The sequence below is a fragment of the Hyla sarda genome, unplaced genomic scaffold, assembly GCF_029499605.1.
Source record: "Hyla sarda isolate aHylSar1 unplaced genomic scaffold, aHylSar1.hap1 scaffold_2859, whole genome shotgun sequence".
NCBI lineage: Eukaryota > Metazoa > Chordata > Amphibia > Anura > Hylidae > Hyla > Hyla sarda.
In genome coordinates this window covers 17,148-29,243 of record NW_026609565.1, presented here as the reverse complement: position 1 = coordinate 29,243, position 12,096 = coordinate 17,148, and the positions used below count along the sequence as shown (strand labels likewise).

Here is a 12,096-nt window from a genome sequence, read left to right as displayed (position 1 = left end):
TGGTCATCAGCTGGCTGTCTATGTCCCGCATCAATATAGACCAAAGTACAGAGGGTTAGGCTATGCTATTGTGCACCTACCTGATGCATCAGAAGGTGCGAGGCCCTTGCTAAATTCTGTGCACAGACTTTGAGATCTATACTTTAGACTGTATCTAAACCTGCTCCAACATGGACTGACATTCTGGCCTACTTTCAGCCGATGCGACTTGTCTGTCGCTGAACAGTCGCTTTTTATGTATTCAGCACCTATGTATAATGTTGTAAAAATGCTCTAGAAGCTAAAGTCGCAGAAATGTCACACATATTTGGCCTGCAACTTTCTGTGCGACAAATTCAGACAGGAAAAATCAGTATAAATCCTTAGAAAATTATCCCCCAGTGTCTCCATCTGCTGGCGGTATTGAATAAGCATTGCTGCACTGATGGGGTATGCATTAGACGAAAAAAAAGAAGAAAAAGAAGAATAATACGCCCAGAAAAGAGGCGAAAAGGAGAAAAACGTAAAAAAACGTGAAAAAAAAGTAAGAGGAAGAGAAGGGAAAAAAAGGTGGAAATGGGTTTAAAAGTGATTTCGGCGGAGAAATATATATATATATATATATATATATATATATATATATATATATACGCGCACACACACACATATATATATAAACGTATTCTCCGTTGAGATATTGCAGCCGCTGCTGTGTCCAGGCCCAGGAGCCTTAGCACTGTGCTGTGATGTCACTCAATACCACTGACATCACTAGGTGTAAACAACATCTCTCCTTTGCTGTGTATGTGACTATGGAGCTGTTTGGTGATGTCGTCTATTATGGCCTTCATAGAAGCAACAGGAGATTGTTGCATCCATCTAGAACCCTCAGAACTACAGTGCTATGATGTCACTCACTTCCACAGGCCTTGCAGAGTGTAAACAACAACAACCCAGCTTTGTTGTGTATGTAACCATAGGGATTTGTGATGTCACCTAGAACCTTCACAGCAGCGACAGCTTTATGAGGAGCATCAGCACTGCTCTGCCTGAGCAGAACCATCACCGCCATAGGTTGTCAAATAACCCGGATTTAACCCACACAGGTAAGTCCAATGGGGTGCAGGCATGTCCTCTATGCTTACAGCTTCCCGTGGGTGTTGGTTTGATACCGTTTGGGGACAGCCAAGGAGGCATCTGCAGGCAACAAAGGTAGGTGTGTGCTTGTGTGTGTGTTTCCTATGCAGATCCTAAGCCCAGTGTCACATGCAAGTAGGAGGAGTAAGAAGGGTTCCTGGCAAATCCGGGTTATGGATTGCATTTAAAAAGGCCCCGTGGGAGTGCAATGGGCCCCTGTCTTGCTGCTTAGCAATAATGGTATGGGTTTAGGTTCTGCTGTGTGTACTGGTGGTTGACTGCCCCCCAGCCCAGAGTGTGCATGGAAAATTGTCTGGCAGCCTCCCTGACAGCAAGCAGTGATAGTGCCCATGAAGGGGACCTTGTTGGGCCCGCCCCTTTCACGGTTATCGCTTCTCGGCCTTTTGGCTAAGATCAAGTGTAGTATCTGTTCTTATCAGTTTAATATCTGATACGTCCCCTATCTGGGGACCATATATTAAATGGATTTATGAGAACGGGGGCCGATTTCGAAGCTTGCTTCCGTCGCCCTATGCATTGACCCGATATGGCAGTATCTTCGGGTACAGTGCACCACCCCCTTACAGGGTTAAAAAGAAAGATTCCTACTTTCATTGCTACCTGCTTGCTGGCTAGCCAGCTAGCCAGCCCTGTGGGCCTTGCTGCTGCAGCCAAAAAACAAAAGGTGGTGCTGCTGCTGCTGCTTCTGCTTGTGTCTGGCCGCTGTTGGAGCGTCCAGGCACAGGACTTCTGCTGCTGCTGACTAAATGGCCTCCTTAATTGGATCATTTGAGTAGCCAGCACACCTGTGCAGGTAGGGCATGACATGATAGGCAGCTGCCTTGATAGCGGGTGGGTGCTGAATGTTCCTAATTGACAAAATAAGATTAATGCTTATGAAGAAATATAAAATCTCATCCCTTCCCCAATATCGCGCCACACCCCTACCCCTTAATTCCCTGGTTGAACTTGATGGACATATGTCTTTTTTCGACCGTACTAACTATGTAACTATGTAACATAACATGGGGGGGGTCTCCTGGCTGTTCACACAGGTGTGTCATTGCTGTACATTGACCATGCATTGCTTCTGTGGTATTGCAAAGGCAAAGACAAATGCTTCCAGCCATCCATTGCACTAATGGATTGGTCATCAGCTGGCTGTCTATGTCCCGCATCAATATAGACCAAAGTACAGAGGGTTAGGCTATGCTATTGTGCACCTACCTGATGCATCAGAAGGTGCGAGGCCCTTGCTAAATTCTGTGCACAGACTTTGAGATCTATACTTTAGACTGTATCTAAACCTGCTCCAACATGGACTGACATTCTGGCCTACTTTCAGCCGATGCGACTTGTCTGTCGCTGAACAGTCGCTTTTTATGTATTCAGCACCTATGTATAATGTTGTAAAAATGCTCTAGAAGCTAAAGTCGCAGAAATGTCACACATATTTGGCCTGCAACTTTCTGTGCGACAAATTCAGACAGGAAAAATCAGTATAAATCCTTAGAAAATTATCCCCCAGTGTCTCCATCTGCTGGCGGTATTGAATAAGCATTGCTGCACTGATGGGGTATGCATTAGACGAAAAAAAAGAAGAAAAAGAAGAATAATACGCCCAGAAAAGAGGCGAAAAGGAGAAAAACGTAAAAAAACGTGAAAAAAAAGTAAGAGGAAGAGAAGGGAAAAAAAGGTGGAAATGGGTTTAAAAGTGATTTCGGCGGAGAAATATATATATATATATATATATATATATATATATATATATATATACGCGCACACACACACATATATATAAACGTATTCTCCGTTGAGATATTGCAGCCGCTGCTGTGTCCAGGCCCAGGAGCCTTAGCACTGTGCTGTGATGTCACTCAATACCACTGACATCACTAGGTGTAAACAACATCTCTCCTTTGCTGTGTATGTGACTATGGAGCTGTTTGGTGATGTCGTCTATTATGGCCTTCATAGAAGCAACAGGAGATTGTTGCATCCATCTAGAACCCTCAGAACTACAGTGCTATGATGTCACTCACTTCCACAGGCCTTGCAGAGTGTAAACAACAACAACCCAGCTTTGTTGTGTATGTAACCATAGGGATTTGTGATGTCACCTAGAACCTTCACAGCAGCGACAGCTTTATGAGGAGCATGAGCACTGCTCTGCCTGAGCAGAACCATCACCGCCATAGGTTGTCAAATAACCCGGATTTAACCCACACAGGTAAGTCCAATGGGGTGCAGGCATGTCCTCTATGCTTACAGCTTCCCGTGGGTGTTGGTTTGATACCGTTTGGGGACAGCCAAGGAGGCATCTGCAGGCAACAAAGGTAGGTGTGTGCTTGTGTGTGTGTTTCCTATGCAGATCCTAAGCCCAGTGTCACATGCAAGTAGGAGGAGTAAGAAGGGTTCCTGGCAAATCCGGGTTATGGATTGCATTTAAAAAGGCCCCGTGGGAGTGCAATGGGCCCCTGTCTTGCTGCTTAGCAATAATGGTATGGGTTTAGGTTCTGCTGTGTGTACTGGTGGTTGACTGCCCCCCAGCCCAGAGTGTGCATGGAAAATTGTCTGGCAGCCTCCCTGACAGCAAGCAGTGATAGTGCCCATGAAGGGGACCTTGTTGGGCCCGCCCCTTTCACGGTTATCGCTTCTCGGCCTTTTGGCTAAGATCAAGTGTAGTATCTGTTCTTATCAGTTTAATATCTGATACGTCCCCTATCTGGGGACCATATATTAAATGGATTTTTGAGAACGGGGGCCGATTTCGAAGCTTGCTTCCGTCGCCCTATGCATTGACCCGATATGGCAGTATCTTCGGGTACAGTGCACCACCCCCTTACAGGGTTAAAAAGAAAGATTCCTACTTTCATTGCTACCTGCTTGCTGGCTAGCCAGCTAGCCAGCCCTGTGGGCCTTGCTGCTGCAGCCAAAAAACAAAAGGTGGTGCTGCTGCTGCTTCTGCTTGTGTCTGGCCGCTGTTGGAGCGTCCAGGCACAGGACTTCTGCTGCTGCTGACTAAATGGCCTCCTTAATTGGATCATTTGAGTAGCCAGCACACCTGTGCAGGTAGGGCATGACATGATAGGCAGCTGCCTTGATAGCGGGTGGGTGCTGAATGTTCCTAATTGACAAAATAAGATTAATGCTTATGAAGAAATATAAAATCTCATCCCTTCCCCAATATCGCGCCACACCCCTACCCCTTAATTCCCTGGTTGAACTTGATGGACATATGTCTTTTTTCGACCGTACTAACTATGTAACTATGTAACATAACATGGGGGGGGGGGTCTCCTGGCTGTTCACACAGGTGTGTCATTGCTGTACATTGACCATGCATTGCTTCTGTGGTATTGCAAAGGCAAAGACAAATGCTTCCAGCCATCCATTGCACTAATGGATTGGTCATCAGCTGGCTGTCTATGTCCCGCATCAATATAGACCAAAGTACAGAGGGTTAGGCTATGCTATTGTGCACCTACCTGATGCATCAGAAGGTGCGAGGCCCTTGCTAAATTCTGTGCACAGACTTTGAGATCTATACTTTAGACTGTATCTAAACCTGCTCCAACATGGACTGACATTCTGGCCTACTTTCAGCCGATGCGACTTGTCTGTCGCTGAACAGTCGCTTTTTATGTATTCAGCACCTATGTATAATGTTGTAAAAATGCTCTAGAAGCTAAAGTCGCAGAAATGTCACACATATTTGGCCTGCAACTTTCTGTGCGACAAATTCAGACAGGAAAAATCAGTATAAATCCTTAGAAAATTATCCCCCAGTGTCTCCATCTGCTGGCGGTATTGAATAAGCATTGCTGCACTGATGGGGTATGCATTAGACGAAAAAAAAGAAGAATAATACGCCCAGAAAAGGCGAAAAGGAGAAAAACGTAAAAAAACGTGAAAAAAAAGTAAGAGGAAGAGAAGGGAAAAAAAGGTGGAAATGGGTTTAAAAGTGATTTCGGCGGAGATATATATATATATATATATATATATATATATATATTATATATATATATATATACGCGCACACACACACATATATATAAACGTATTCTCCGTTGAGATATTGCAGCCGCTGCTGTGTCCAGGCCCAGGAGCCTTAGCACTGTGCTGTGATGTCACTCAATACCACTGACATCACTAGGTGTAAACAACATCTCTCCTTTGCTGTGTATGTGACTATGGAGCTGTTTGGTGATGTCGTCTATTATGGCCTTCATAGAAGCAACAGGAGATTGTTGCATCCATCTAGAACCCTCAGAACTACAGTGCTATGATGTCACTCACTTCCACAGGCCTTGCAGAGTGTAAACAACAACAACCCAGCTTTGTTGTGTATGTAACCATAGGGATTTGTGATGTCACCTAGAACCTTCACAGCAGCGACAGCTTTATGAGGAGCATCAGCACTGCTCTGCCTGAGCAGAACCATCACCGCCATAGGTTGTCAAATAACCCGGATTTAACCCACACAGGTAAGTCCAATGGGGTGCAGGCATGTCCTCTATGCTTACAGCTTCCCGTGGGTGTTGGTTTGATACCGTTTGGGGACAGCCAAGGAGGCATCTGCAGGCAACAAAGGTAGGTGTGTGCTTGTGTGTGTGTTTCCTATGCAGATCCTAAGCCCAGTGTCACATGCAAGTAGGAGGAGTAAGAAGGGTTCCTGGCAAATCCGGGTTATGGATTGCATTTAAAAAGGCCCCGTGGGAGTGCAATGGGCCCCTGTCTTGCTGCTTAGCAATAATGGTATGGGTTTAGGTTCTGCTGTGTGTACTGGTGGTTGACTGCCCCCCAGCCCAGAGTGTGCATGGAAAATTGTCTGGCAGCCTCCCTGACAGCAAGCAGTGATAGTGCCCATGAAGGGGACCTTGTTGGGCCCGCCCCTTTCACGGTTATCGCTTCTCGGCCTTTTGGCTAAGATCAAGTGTAGTATCTGTTCTTATCAGTTTAATATCTGATACGTCCCCTATCTGGGGACCATATATTAAATGGATTTATGAGAACGGGGGCCGATTTCGAAGCTTGCTTCCGTCGCCCTATGCATTGACCCGATATGGCAGTATCTTCGGGTACAGTGCACCACCCCCTTACAGGGTTAAAAAGAAAGATTCCTACTTTCATTGCTACCTGCTTGCTGGCTAGCCAGCTAGCCAGCCCTGTGGGCCTTGCTGCTGCAGCCAAAAAACAAAAGGTGGTGCTGCTGCTGCTGCTTCTGCTTGTGTCTGGCCGCTGTTGGAGCGTCCAGGCACAGGACTTCTGCTGCTGCTGACTAAATGGCCTCCTTAATTGGATCATTTGAGTAGCCAGCACACCTGTGCAGGTAGGGCATGACATGATAGGCAGCTGCCTTGATAGCGGGTGGGTGCTGAATGTTCCTAATTGACAAAATAAGATTAATGCTTATGAAGAAATATAAAATCTCATCCCTTCCCCAATATCGCGCCACACCCCTACCCCTTAATTCCCTGGTTGAACTTGATGGACATATGTCTTTTTTCGACCGTACTAACTATGTAACTATGTAACATAACATGGGGGGGGTCTCCTGGCTGTTCACACAGGTGTGTCATTGCTGTACATTGACCATGCATTGCTTCTGTGGTATTGCAAAGGCAAAGACAAATGCTTCCAGCCATCCATTGCACTAATGGATTGGTCATCAGCTGGCTGTCTATGTCCCGCATCAATATAGACCAAAGTACAGAGGGTTAGGCTATGCTATTGTGCACCTACCTGATGCATCAGAAGGTGCGAGGCCCTTGCTAAATTCTGTGCACAGACTTTGAGATCTATACTTTAGACTGTATCTAAACCTGCTCCAACATGGACTGACATTCTGGCCTACTTTCAGCCGATGCGACTTGTCTGTCGCTGAACAGTCGCTTTTTATGTATTCAGCACCTATGTATAATGTTGTAAAAATGCTCTAGAAGCTAAAGTCGCAGAAATGTCACACATATTTGGCCTGCAACTTTCTGTGCGACAAATTCAGACAGGAAAAATCAGTATAAATCCTTAGAAAATTATCCCCCAGTGTCTCCATCTGCTGGCGGTATTGAATAAGCATTGCTGCACTGATGGGGTATGCATTAGACGAAAAAAAAGAAGAAAAAGAAGAATAATACGCCCAGAAAAGAGGCGAAAAGGAGAAAAACGTAAAAAAACGTGAAAAAAAAGTAAGAGGAAGAGAAGGGAAAAAAAGGTGGAAATGGGTTTAAAAGTGATTTCGGCGGAGAAATATATATATATATATATATATATATATATATATATATATACGCGCACACACACACATATATATAAACGTATTCTCCGTTGAGATATTGCAGCCGCTGCTGTGTCCAGGCCCAGGAGCCTTAGCACTGTGCTGTGATGTCACTCAATACCACTGACATCACTAGGTGTAAACAACATCTCTCCTTTGCTGTGTATGTGACTATGGAGCTGTTTGGTGATGTCGTCTATTATGGCCTTCATAGAAGCAACAGGAGATTGTTGCATCCATCTAGAACCCTCAGAACTACAGTGCTATGATGTCACTCACTTCCACAGGCCTTGCAGAGTGTAAACAACAACAACCCAGCTTTGTTGTGTATGTAACCATAGGGATTTGTGATGTCACCTAGAACCTTCACAGCAGCGACAGCTTTATGAGGAGCATCAGCACTGCTCTGCCTGAGCAGAACCATCACCGCCATAGGTTGTCAAATAACCCGGATTTAACCCACACAGGTAAGTCCAATGGGGTGCAGGCATGTCCTCTATGCTTACAGCTTCCCGTGGGTGTTGGTTTGATACCGTTTGGGGACAGCCAAGGAGGCATCTGCAGGCAACAAAGGTAGGTGTGTGCTTGTGTGTGTGTTTCCTATGCAGATCCTAAGCCCAGTGTCACATGCAAGTAGGAGGAGTAAGAAGGGTTCCTGGCAAATCCGGGTTATGGATTGCATTTAAAAAGGCCCCGTGGGAGTGCAATGGGCCCCTGTCTTGCTGCTTAGCAATAATGGTATGGGTTTAGGTTCTGCTGTGTGTACTGGTGGTTGACTGCCCCCCAGCCCAGAGTGTGCATGGAAAATTGTCTGGCAGCCTCCCTGACAGCAAGCAGTGATAGTGCCCATGAAGGGGACCTTGTTGGGCCCGCCCCTTTCACGGTTATCGCTTCTCGGCCTTTTGGCTAAGATCAAGTGTAGTATCTGTTCTTATCAGTTTAATATCTGATACGTCCCCTATCTGGGGACCATATATTAAATGGATTTTTGAGAACGGGGGCCGATTTCGAAGCTTGCTTCCGTCGCCCTATGCATTGACCCGATATGGCAGTATCTTCGGGTACAGTGCACCACCCCCTTACAGGGTTAAAAAGAAAGATTCCTACTTTCATTGCTACCTGCTTGCTGGCTAGCCAGCTAGCCAGCCCTGTGGGCCTTGCTGCTGCAGCCAAAAAACAAAAGGTGGTGCTGCTGCTGCTGCTTCTGCTTGTGTCTGGCCGCTGTTGGAGCGTCCAGGCACAGGACTTCTGCTGCTGCTGACTAAATGGCCTCCTTAATTGGATCATTTGAGTAGCCAGCACACCTGTGCAGGTAGGGCATGACATGATAGGCAGCTGCCTTGATAGCGGGTGGGTGCTGAATGTTCCTAATTGACAAAATAAGATTAATGCTTATGAAGAAATATAAAATCTCATCCCTTCCCCAATATCGCGCCACACCCCTACCCCTTAATTCCCTGGTTGAACTTGATGGACATATGTCTTTTTTCGACCGTACTAACTATGTAACTATGTAACATAACATGGGGGGGGTCTCCTGGCTGTTCACACAGGTGTGTCATTGCTGTACATTGACCATGCATTGCTTCTGTGGTATTGCAAAGGCAAAGACAAATGCTTCCAGCCATCCATTGCACTAATGGATTGGTCATCAGCTGGCTGTCTATGTCCCGCATCAATATAGACCAAAGTACAGAGGGTTAGGCTATGCTATTGTGCACCTACCTGATGCATCAGAAGGTGCGAGGCCCTTGCTAAATTCTGTGCACAGACTTTGAGATCTATACTTTAGACTGTATCTAAACCTGCTCCAACATGGACTGACATTCTGGCCTACTTTCAGCCGATGCGACTTGTCTGTCGCTGAACAGTCGCTTTTTATGTATTCAGCACCTATGTATAATGTTGTAAAAATGCTCTAGAAGCTAAAGTCGCAGAAATGTCACACATATTTGGCCTGCAACTTTCTGTGCGACAAATTCAGACAGGAAAAATCAGTATAAATCCTTAGAAAATTATCCCCCAGTGTCTCCATCTGCTGGCGGTATTGAATAAGCATTGCTGCACTGATGGGGTATGCATTAGACGAAAAAAAAGAAGAAAAAGAAGAATAATACGCCCAGAAAAGAGGCGAAAAGGAGAAAAACGTAAAAAAACGTGAAAAAAAAGTAAGAGGAAGAGAAGGGAAAAAAAGGTGGAAATGGGTTTAAAAGTGATTTCGGCGGAGAAATATATATATATATATATATATATATATATATATATATATATACGCGCACACACACACATATATATAAACGTATTCTCCGTTGAGATATTGCAGCCGCTGCTGTGTCCAGGCCCAGGAGCCTTAGCACTGTGCTGTGATGTCACTCAATACCACTGACATCACTAGGTGTAAACAACATCTCTCCTTTGCTGTGTATGTGACTATGGAGCTGTTTGGTGATGTCGTCTATTATGGCCTTCATAGAAGCAACAGGAGATTGTTGCATCCATCTAGAACCCTCAGAACTACAGTGCTATGATGTCACTCACTTCCACAGGCCTTTTGCAGAGTGTAAACAACAACAACCCAGCTTTGTTGTGTATGTAACCATAGGGATTTGTGATGTCACCTAGAACCTTCACAGCAGCGACAGCTTTATGAGGAGCATCAGCACTGCTCTGCCTGAGCAGAACCATCACCGCCATAGGTTGTCAAATAACCCGGATTTAACCCACACAGGTAAGTCCAATGGGGTGCAGGCATGTCCTCTATGCTTACAGCTTCCCGTGGGTGTTGGTTTGATACCGTTTGGGGACAGCCAAGGAGGCATCTGCAGGCAACAAAGGTAGGTGTGTGCTTGTGTGTGTGTTTCCTATGCAGATCCTAAGCCCAGTGTCACATGCAAGTAGGAGGAGTAAGAAGGGTTCCTGGCAAATCCGGGTTATGGATTGCATTTAAAAAGGCCCCGTGGGAGTGCAATGGGCCCCTGTCTTGCTGCTTAGCAATAATGGTATGGGTTTAGGTTCTGCTGTGTGTACTGGTGGTTGACTGCCCCCCAGCCCAGAGTGTGCATGGAAAATTGTCTGGCAGCCTCCCTGACAGCAAGCAGTGATAGTGCCCATGAAGGGGACCTTGTTGGGCCCGCCCCTTTCACGGTTATCGCTTCTCGGCCTTTTGGCTAAGATCAAGTGTAGTATCTGTTCTTATCAGTTTAATATCTGATACGTCCCCTATCTGGGGACCATATATTAAATGGATTTTTGAGAACGGGGGCCGATTTCGAAGCTTGCTTCCGTCGCCCTATGCATTGACCCGATATGGCAGTATCTTCGGGTACAGTGCACCACCCCCTTACAGGGTTAAAAAGAAAGATTCCTACTTTCATTGCTACCTGCTTGCTGGCTAGCCAGCTAGCCAGCCCTGTGGGCCTTGCTGCTGCAGCCAAAAAACAAAAGGTGGTGCTGCTGCTGCTGCTTCTGCTTGTGTCTGGCCGCTGTTGGAGCGTCCAGGCACAGGACTTCTGCTGCTGCTGACTAAATGGCCTCCTTAATTGGATCATTTGAGTAGCCAGCACACCTGTGCAGGTAGGGCATGACATGATAGGCAGCTGCCTTGATAGCGGGTGGGTGCTGAATGTTCCTAATTGACAAAATAAGATTAATGCTTATGAAGAAATATAAAATCTCATCCCTTCCCCAATATCGCGCCACACCCCTACCCCTTAATTCCCTGGTTGAACTTGATGGACATATGTCTTTTTTCGACCGTACTAACTATGTAACTATGTAACATAACATGGGGGGGGTCTCCTGGCTGTTCACACAGGTGTGTCATTGCTGTACATTGACCATGCATTGCTTCTGTGGTATTGCAAAGGCAAAGACAAATGCTTCCAGCCATCCATTGCACTAATGGATTGGTCATCAGCTGGCTGTCTATGTCCCGCATCAATATAGACCAAAGTACAGAGGGTTAGGCTATGCTATTGTGCACCTACCTGATGCATCAGAAGGTGCGAGGCCCTTGCTAAATTCTGTGCACAGACTTTGAGATCTATACTTTAGACTGTATCTAAACCTGCTCCAACATGGACTGACATTCTGGCCTACTTTCAGCCGATGCGACTTGTCTGTCGCTGAACAGTCGCTTTTTATGTATTCAGCACCTATGTATAATGTTGTAAAAATGCTCTAGAAGCTAAAGTCGCAGAAATGTCACACATATTTGGCCTGCAACTTTCTGTGCGACAAATTCAGACAGGAAAAATCAGTATAAATCCTTAGAAAATTATCCCCCAGTGTCTCCATCTGCTGGCGGTATTGAATAAGCATTGCTGCACTGATGGGGTATGCATTAGACGAAAAAAAAGAAGAAAAAGAAGAATAATACGCCCAGAAAAGAGGCGAAAAGGAGAAAAACGTAAAAAAACGTGAAAAAAAAGTAAGAGGAAGAGAAGGGAAAAAAAGGTGGAAATGGGTTTAAAAGTGATTTCGGCGGAGAAATATATATATATATATATATATATATATATATATATATATATACGCGCACACACACACATATATATAAACGTATTCTCCGTTGAGATATTGCAGCCGCTGCTGTGTCCAGGCCCAGGAGCCTTAGCACTGTGCTGTGATGTCACTCAATACCACTGACATCACTAGGTGTAAACAACATCTCTCCTTTGCTGTGTATGTGACTATGGAGCTGT

General features: G+C 45.5%; 5 non-coding genes across 5 annotated transcripts; all 5 read left to right on the top strand.

Annotated features, from left to right (window-relative positions):
- Positions 1-1,504: 1,504 nt before the first annotated feature.
- Positions 1,505-1,695, top strand: LOC130326664 (U2 spliceosomal RNA). The gene has a single exon (XR_008871236.1). It is a non-coding gene; the product is annotated as a U2 spliceosomal RNA (small nuclear RNA).
- Positions 1,696-3,765: 2,070 nt separating this feature from the next.
- LOC130326662 (U2 spliceosomal RNA) lies at positions 3,766-3,956 on the top strand. The gene has a single exon (XR_008871234.1). It is a non-coding gene; the product is annotated as a U2 spliceosomal RNA (small nuclear RNA).
- A 2,066-nt stretch (positions 3,957-6,022) lies between these two features.
- LOC130326663 (U2 spliceosomal RNA) lies at positions 6,023-6,213 on the top strand. The gene has a single exon (XR_008871235.1). It is a non-coding gene; the product is annotated as a U2 spliceosomal RNA (small nuclear RNA).
- Positions 6,214-8,279: 2,066 nt separating this feature from the next.
- On the top strand, positions 8,280-8,470 carry LOC130326661 (U2 spliceosomal RNA). The gene has a single exon (XR_008871233.1). It is a non-coding gene; the product is annotated as a U2 spliceosomal RNA (small nuclear RNA).
- A 2,070-nt stretch (positions 8,471-10,540) lies between these two features.
- LOC130326660 (U2 spliceosomal RNA) lies at positions 10,541-10,731 on the top strand. Its single transcript, XR_008871232.1, has one exon. It is a non-coding gene; the product is annotated as a U2 spliceosomal RNA (small nuclear RNA).
- Positions 10,732-12,096: the final 1,365 nt, after the last annotated feature.